Raw genomic sequence first — 9,990 nt, forward strand, 5'->3', positions numbered from 1 at the left:
AATAGCTTGAATTTTGTGTTTATTGATTATTAGATTCAAGATTTTTAGGTTATAAGTGTTGTTTTATTCATATCGATACAATATCGTTCTCTCTACTCGGGTTCGATTTTATTTGCCAAGTATAATACGGCTTGTGCGTGAAAGGAAATATTAGTTTAAGATTTTAAAATTACTTGTCATCCGATTGAAAATCTCTATGGTCCAACAAAAACCAAAGATTTCACAAAATGAAGTAGTATTCTTCTCGTCGTTGCGTGAAACAAATATTATTAGTGACTAAAGGACTACATAAGCATGGAATTAAGGACATTCCACAATATGTTTCTCAAGCATGAAAGATGCTTAATGCTTGCTTGATCAGAAGCTCACCAATGTAATTATTATATTAAGGTGTATTCTTCTTTGATAAAGCATAGAAAAGTTTGGTTTGCCACCTCAATTTCGAAAGAATTAGGTTCCTTTCTTCTCCCACAAGTCAATGCTTTGCTAATGGTTTGGATTAGTTTAATGTGTGTGCTGCTTTAGCTATTTTGTCGTCATGAGAAAGGAAAACAAGTGAAGAGTCGCAAGGAAGAATGGATTGGATAAGAAAGCCTCCTTTGTCACCAAATTTTACCAAGAGCTATGATAGTTTATGGGTAACATCATATGATGTCATGGAAGGCAACTTGTAGCTAGAGAGAAGTGTAGACTAAGACACTTGAGATAATCCATGTCTTCCTCTTTCTTACCTCTCTTTGAGGGAAAATTTATGTCAAGGATACCATCAATGTACAAGGAATCCATATCTGTATGTGAAAATACGTGTGCATGCAAAACCTATGAAATGTTCAATAAACATATAAGCTCAAAAACTATCATGTATTCTAATATTATTATAGATTTTTAGGACTAATTATATATTATCCCTTACAATTAACTATATTTAGTATTTTGGTCATTCTACTTTCAAAAGTCATATTGAGATTCTTATATTAATAATAGTGAAATATTTAACATTGTTTCTTCTCATATCATCGACTCTATTGATGAAAATATTATAGGGTTTACCACTGAGCACGTGCTAATTTTGTTTTACTTCAACTTACCACTGAGCATATGCGGTATTTCCATTAATAAAATCGATGATGTAAAAATAAATAAAATTAAATATTTTACTTTCGTAAGTATAAGAATCCTAATATAACTTTTGAATATATAAGAATTTAGTTACAGGGGAAATATATAATTAGCTCTAGATTTTCACAACCATCAACTCATCCAAAACTTGAGCCAAAAGATACGTTGTATTATTCTTTAAAAAAATAGTAATCCATAATTATTACAAGAATTGAGAGACATATATTTTGAGTATAAAATTAGTATCATGGATAATCCTGACTAATTTGATTTAGGTTCATGATCCTAAAAGTCAAAAGTCAGTAAAATATCAGAGCTAAGGTCAGTGGATAAAAGAAGGTAAACAAAGGAATTGGTGAGACAAGTTGACTATAGTTAGCCCTAATTAGTGTCTTCCACGTAAACTCATCTTATTAACAATGTGTGTTCCCGACAGGATTACGACATTAACAATGAACAGAAAGGAATGGAATTCAGTTTGAATGGGTTTGAATCCTTGTGTTGTTTGAAGTAGTGATGTAGATGAGGCACTGAGGCTGTTTTCAGTACTGCAGAGCTGCTGATAGGTATTGATAGATATCGATATCTTTGTGTGTGACAGAGAGGACTGCTTCAGCGAGTTCATACGTCCATCTCACCCACAAGACCACAAGAAAGAGCGTACTAAGTTCGCAGGAACGCAGCACCCCTCTCGACTGTCCATGGCTGTGTTCTCTGTGCGCGAGAGAGAGAGAGAGAGAGAGAGAGAGAGAGAGAGATGAAGCGAGGAATGAAGGGGATGAGCGGCACCTCGGGAAGCGTGTGAGGGTTGTGTGGGACAGCACGTGCGCGCGGTCTCCAAGCCTAAAGGCAGCAGCGCCATTGTGGTCCTGTCGGCCATGTCCCGCAGACACCCACCTCATCCCCACCTCCCACTGCTTTGCTATCTCTCTCTCTCTCTCACACTCTCACTCTCACTCTCACTCTCATTGGGAATGGCTCCGTCGTCCCGCATGCTGCACTCAAAGTGCGCTCCCCGCCCGCAAATCCCGGGCTGCAATCTCCCACCTTGCGTGCGTTTGCAGTATGGATCCACTGGCACTTCAGCATTCAGGAAAGAGCAGCAGAAAGACGAGCCTTAAAGAAACACACCCACATAAAGAAGAGCCTCACAGCTCCCTCTCTCTCTCTCTCTCTCTGTGTTCGCACACAAACATGCTTCCAGTAAATACCAATGAAACTAGACACATAAGAAGAGTCTTACATCTATCTATCTCCCTAGCTATCTATCTCTGTCTCCATATATATACATATATCTGCAGTATCTCCATAAATATACTTGTGCAAGTTCGCAATACATAAGATAGACACATAAGAAAAGCCTTGGAGCTCGCTCCCTCTCTCTCTCTCTCTCTCTCCAGACACACACACACACATAGAGAGAGAGAGAGAGAGAGAGATGAATATAATTAAGTGAGCAGAAAGAAGATGTCCTTAATGAACACCATGTTACTCAACAATGTGAGATTAGCCAGTAGCATGAAGAAAGCACACATCATTTTATACTCAACAGCATCTGCCGGTAGCATGAAGAAAGCATACAATAAGTCTCTGACAACCTATATATAATATATCGATTCCCGCTCGCTCCCATCGGATCTGTCCACTTCCCGTCCGCCAATCATCTCTTCCCATGTCAGCATCAACCCACGTTCTGTCCCCTCACCGCGGTCTGCTCCTCCGCGGTATCCCCAAGTATTTACTACAACCTCACGAATCACAGACCTGAGGGAAAAAGGTGAGAAGTTTCAGCTCATCTGTGACATACGTCTCGATCACTGGAGTTGTTTTCTATCTGATTACTTTGATTTGAAGTGTGAACTGTATGCTGAGCTTTGTTATTCAATCCATGGCAACATCATCTCCTTCTTCTTCCTCAAGCTTTCTCCTTGACCTTGCAAGGCTTTTCACGTCATCTCCTTCTTCTTCCTCAAGCTTTCGCCTTGACTTTGCTAGGCTTCTCGACCCGGCCATGTGCCCTGGTGACTCAGAGAAAGATTAGAGCATGACTTGCACCATATGTTGAATGAAGAAATGATGGATGGAGTTGCATTCTCCAATCTCATGGGCTTAATTATCATCTACAACACCCCATTGTGGAGCAGCTTTGATTAATCATGTGAGGTATCTCAAAAAGAGAGCAAAAACATTAATTATTATGCTACTTTCGATCATTGTACACAAGGATCATTTTATCCAAAAAGGTTTATGATGATGACAGTGGTAATTGGAAACTGTAAATAACTCAATAGAAATCCAAGCTTATGTCCTTCAACTGTTAAATTATGATGCATAAGCACTTGAATAATTGCCTAAACCTAAGGAAGATTCTCTAACCCAATCATTCTATGATGAGAACTCTCTTAGGATCTGAAGATGTAAAGTACCAACAAATACTTGGATCTTTGTAGCAGACAGTAACTTTTATAAGGGAAAAAAAGGATTTTTTTATAATTTTTGGTATATTTTTTAGGTTACCACTTGAGAAGAAAAGCTTATCATAATTAAAGAACAAGAAGATACAAGCTATATTCTCTATCAACATATATACAATTCATCAAATGAGGAATGACATGCCTATGCTATGAAGTCAAATACTAGAGTATGAGAAACTATAATCTGTGTGTTGGGCATTGAAAATGGATGGTGGTACCTTTTATATTAAGATGAAGTTAATTAATGTGGAGAGTGGAAAGCAATAGATAACTACTGGTTTCCTTAACCTTGTCACCATCATGTTATTGATGCCTCCTCACCAATAAGTTTCCTTCTGCAGGTTATCCTTGTATTATAGTCAAATGGAACTGACATTCTTGCCCATAAATTAATGTGATCTGTGAAGAAATCTCTTCATTTAGAAACTTATGCCTAAAATTCATGCTCAAACACTTCAAACACATGTTACAAGCATAATTAAACATTAGATCATCATAGAGTAGTTGAAACCCTAATATTAAGATGCAAAATTTTACCTACAACCATAGCATGAGTTCATCCAAGAACCCCTCTATTAATTTCTTTAGCTGACAATAATCTTTGTCTTATCCTATTAGTATCAACTGAAACATGCATTAGTTCTATTTCAATCCAAATGATGGAGTGGATTAAGTTTGCCAAAAACCTAAGTTAGAGTCTCAAAGGTCTCAATCTCAGAAAAGATATGCTTAGGATTTGCTTTAAGACATGCCATGACTAGGACTCAACTTGTGTTACATTGATGTAATTAGTCACTCCACTGACCTAACACATCACCTACAAATTGTAACCTTATTTCTCATCCTTTAATCACCATTTCCATCTTACTTAAGAGTGGAATACTTCTTGGAAACTTCAAACTGATTCAGGGTTATGTCTATTAACTGCTAATAATTATAGATATTGGAAGGATCTGATTGTCCTGAAACTAATAATTCAATGATCAGCTAAACAATTTGTTAGTGCATAAAGTTTTGTGCTGCAGATAGATAGCTAAGATTTGATGATCAAAGGATACTGATAAAAGTTAATTTATTCTTGGCTTTAGGATGGCTTATATCTATAGCTTGATAGTTACTGCAATCACAACTATAAGTTACATTACATGTTAGCTTTAGACAGCATCAGGCTAATTCAGAATGATTTTTTCTTTTGGAAAAGTTTGATTTAAGTTGACTAGGACATGATCATTGATATCTGAAGTTTAACTTTGTGTTAGAAATTTCTGAGATCATTGATTCTTCTTATTTGGTTGTTTAATATCAAAGACATCAATGAAGCATGCATGAAACAAAGTATTCACAAACACTACAAATGTTGACATCTTTTTGCATAAGATATTATGTGCTAAGTTAATGGAGAATATTTCCTTTTATAATCACTTTTTAGCAGCCAAGAATGTTATAACTTTGATCTCCTCTCAGTTACACCAAATGACTCTTTAAAGATTAACAAGAGTGGATTTAAAACTTATAATGTGGTACAAACCAAAGTAAGACTGCTGAATTTTGTATCTTGTTTGCAACACCAACTTCTTCAAGTGCTGAGTTACAGATGATCTCATGGGTTCCAACAAGTCAACAGTGAGTCTGATATGAATCCTGAAACTATGCTGCTTTCCTATATATCTAAGCATGAAACCAAACAAATTGTAATTTGTTTCAATGGATCAACAGAAGGACATGCTGAGCTATTCCATTCATGAACTTTACCTTTTATATTGCAATGATGCCTACTGCCATTTGCCACAATGATTCTTGTTGCATATCTTTCACCTTTTCTCTTAAATGATTGCAAGAAGGCCATGTTGGCTCTTTAGAATGATTCCTAAACGAAAACAACATCAACCAGAAGGTGCAGTGTTGGAAATGCAGGATGTTAAGCTTTCAGTACTCTTTCACTTTTTGATCTCTTCCTCCTGTCCTTTGAAGGTGCATTCTAAGAATCTCTATGGTAATATTATTTTAGTTAATGGAGTCTCAGTGCAAGCTACTGATCAGTGGAAAGAATATTTTAGCAGTTTAAATGGGTTCAAAGATGTTCCCTCCTCTCATTAGCCTCACATTTCATAAGGTTTCACATATGCAAACAAGTTATCAGATCTGTTTTCTGCATTCAGATGCAAATCATAGAGTTCACCTCTGAGTATATCATGTAGCCAAATAAAAAATAACTATTTCTCCAAAAAGACACTATATAGCAAAGATAATGAATCTTTTACATATCTCTTGGCACTTGTAACTGGTCACTAATACATTTGGCTTCAATGTTTCCCCTGCATTCTAACCCTTGTCATGGTAAAGCACCAACAAATGCCTACCTGAAAGATGCAAAGCAAGCATAAAAAAGAAGTATAAACAACTGTCTCCAGATTAAGAACAGTGAAGTGCTGAAACACTGAACCCAAAAAGATCCGACTTTTAGATCATGAGGTTTCCTGTTGGATACTCAGAAAGCCTGCAAAGACTTTGTACTCAAAAAGTAAAAAGAACATGTACAATGATACCAACAAGGTCATCTTTCCATATACTAAAGAGATCATAATTTCAGAATAAAGATGAATGAAGAGTAAAATATTCAAACAACTGCTTTGGGGAGTTGCATGCTAAGCACATCACACACATCTTGGTTGGGTTCTGTGGGTACATTCACCATAAGGATTCCAATTTCCAGGTTTGTCTTCCTACCATCATTCTTGGTGTTCTGTGGCAAACTTACACTCAAGAAGAAGTTGTTGATGATTTGCTTGATATCACCTTTCTCTTCACTCTCTTTTAGTCCTTTGCCCTCTTAATTTGAGGACCTTCTCTTCTTCCATTTCAATGATCACCTCTTCCTTCTTCAACCCTGGGAGGTCCGGAAATAATGGACAGACAGCTTCAGGCATTGATTGTTATCAGGGACAGCTTTACAAGGTGTAATTTTCTTGGTCATGCTTGTTTCTTCCTTCCTTGTTCTTTCTCGACATGATAATGGATTCTACAATCATTGAAACCTTTCACTGTTTAAAGTTGAAGAGGATTCTGCAATCTCTATACGCAGGAAATAAGAGAAATGCCTTTTTTTCTTCCAAGTTCATGAAAAATTGCTTTTGATTTATGTGTACTATACGGTATCAGCTTATCAGCCAATAAATGAAGTTGAGAGATAATTCAGTAACTTCCGACTTGTCATGTAATCTGTAGATATGTGGTGCAATCCTGTCTTTTTGGCATGAAGAACCAATGATAGATTTCTTGAGAAGCATCTGTTTACCAGTATGTCTAATTGGTCATGTTTTGTGGTGAATAAGTAACCTATATATTTAACAGTTTCTTTTTTTTTCATGAAATGTATTTAATAGTTATATCATTTATACCTCACCAGAAGTACTGTTCAGCAGTCAGAGCAGGAATCTCATAACAGAGCTTGTGATTAAAGCTTAGAATATTCATGTTCTTTAAAGATGAGGAATATTTTTTTTGGTTCTGAGAATTGGAGCTCGAGTGGAAGGAATATCTTTTTTGATTGAGACTGTGAATTAGACAAGCCCTGCTGTGGTGGCTAACTGAGAAGCAGAATAACTATTAAATAATTGATCATGATGTGGTCTCCAGGTATGCAAATTGGATCTCTAGATGTTGCTTTTGGATGGGTTTCTTTCTTGACCAGAGAAGTCTCTTTTGAAAGGCTTGCCTTCACTGTCCCCATTTATCTTGTTTGATTTGGTTTAGGAACCTAGAAAGCAATTTGTGATAACAAGAATATTTGCATCAATGTTAGGTTCCTGTTTAAGGAACACTAAGACATAGTTGCTTGCCAGAAATTAAATTATCCATGATTCCTACTGGAATTCTTAGCACTTCTTATTTGAGGAAAACAAACCTTAGAACTTATAGTACATTCATGACTGCCTTTGTCTACTTTATTCATAATCTATTATGTTCAGAATCCTAACTAGATTGAGTTGTGAAATTTTACATTGTCTTTAGCTAGAAATCTTACATGTATTTTTTTTTATAGTGGCAATCAGCACTGCATCAGAAGATACATGTCTTGGAGATGAAGCAGATCAGAATGATAAAGCCTGCCATGTAATTATTTCTAGCAACTCGAACATAATATGTTTCCTTGCAATAAGAAACAAGCAGAATGATTCATGGTTATGACTTAAAAGGGTGAGAAAGGCATGTGTTGGTTTCCTCCTCAATCTTCTATTTCTTCAGACACTCATTAATCAAAAGACATGGATAAAATTGCCCCCTGAAGAAGCTCAAAAAGATCTCCTAAGCTAAAACTTATGGGTAATTCAGAGACTCAAACTGAAAATCCACAAGAAATTGTCTGATTCCATGGGATTATTCCAAGGGAAACTCACAGTTAGAGATTAGATTTACTTGTTTAGACTGCTATATAATTTTTTTTTAAAGAAAGATGAAACAACCGAACATGTGACCGACCCGAAATAGTTATTGCAGATGGTTGTTATATAATCTGATGAGACTTATTTGGTCATCTTGATTGTCTAGAGTGCAATTTACTATCACAAGATAGTGATCTTGAACATGAACTACTTTCACAAAACCTAACATGGCTAAATCAAGCCCCACAGAAGTTAAAATAGGTCTAAACCAAATAAACCACAAACTCACTCTGGATATTTGAGTTACATCTTCATACTATGATACCACTCAAGACTGCTTAAAGAATTAGATCTTCTAGGCTTGCAAATTCTTCAAAGTTCGATGCCTTTGTCTTTTCTTGTCTCAGTCAAAACTTCATTGTTACTATTATTGTACAAATAGCAAGTCCTTCAGAAAGAATTTTGCTCATACTTGTTGAAACACCAAAAAAGGATCACAACTTGTGTGAATAGGATGTTTTGATAGGTCAAAGAATCCTACAGTTTCTCATTTAATTGGAGAGGAATAAATGCACTTCCTCAGAAGGAATTGAGACAGACAAGTAATGGACTATATGAGCCTGTTTTCTAAAGAGAATGTGGACAGAATAAAACAAAGCCAGGCCAATAGACTTATCTCTTGTGCAGGAGACTTAATTTCCAATCACTTCAACTAATTAGTGCTTTGTTTTTTCTAATTATTTCCATACTGTTAATGAGTGAGACAGTGAGAGTGACAGGGAAACATATGGGTCAAAGTATCTTCAGAAAGCCAATGGTGACAAGTAGAAAAGGCTTCTGGAAATTAGAAAGTGCAAAGGTGTTGAAGAGGTTGGAATCTGAAGTGAAACAGACATGCACATGAAACTGGGGGAGACTTACATGGAGGAGGAAGATGACAAGGAATGCAATCAAGCACAGAATGTATGATAAATCAACTCCCCTGCTTTAGTCTGTCAGTCAGAGGACTTGGTTGCAGCCTGAATGATGACATAATTAATGGTCATTTCATTCTATTTTTCATCAGCTTAAACTCATATATTTAGGAGAGTTAGGCCAATTTTACTTGGGTGATGCTGGTGTTCCAAGACAGCCAGACATCATCACAAATGAGCTACTCAAGAATTTGGCAAGGAAACCAGCCAGCATCATCTTGCATTCTTTCTTTGCATGAATGAGGAAAGCAATGAGCATTTATTAATCAACTCACAGAGCTGGATCTTCTTTCATGTGATGTAACCTCTCCTTCAATTGAGTGGCTAAATAATATATTTAAAGAGTTGTTGACTTCAATTCTTTGCAACCTGTGTATCAGGTTGGCACACATGGGAGATAGAAATAGAAGGTTTCAGGGGAAACTTACTTAACATAAGAATGTTCAAAGCCCAAACAAATTACCAAAGACTCAAATGAGTTTAGTCATATAAAATTAAGTTTGCAATTCAAAGCAATAAATAAAAATTCTTTTAATGTGTGTTTTAGATAGAACTATAGTATAAGTTTTGAAATCAATTGATAGAAACAAATAATTCAAAGGAATTATTTGGACTACAAGATCAAACCAGATTATTGAACATATTTTTATCTTCCTTTTGAACTAATTTCTATAATTCTTAAAGTTTCGTTGATATGTAAAATTACTATCGTTCGCCAATAATGAATACTTAGAATCTAAAAAGAATTAAAAAAAATTTAGAATTAGAAGTTCTAAATACTCAATAACTTAATCAGTAATTTTTTATAATCTTAGTATTGTTTAAGCCATACGAGAACTCGAATTAAGAATTGTTTTAGCAATTAACATTTTGAAGACATTCAACAATAGGAGACCTCATTTTTCTATATCTACAATCAAAATTCCCCTGATAGAAAAAAATCAAAAAATTCCTTTTTTTTTTTTTTTTTTTTTGCAGTAGATCGATCCACAAAGTGAATCGATTAACTGTTATTAAAGTTATAATATTTTTAAATAGGGT

This window comes from Musa acuminata, chromosome BXJ2-3 (assembly GCF_036884655.1).
Source record: "Musa acuminata AAA Group cultivar baxijiao chromosome BXJ2-3, Cavendish_Baxijiao_AAA, whole genome shotgun sequence".
In the NCBI taxonomy this organism is placed as follows: Eukaryota; Viridiplantae; Streptophyta; class Magnoliopsida; order Zingiberales; family Musaceae; genus Musa; species Musa acuminata.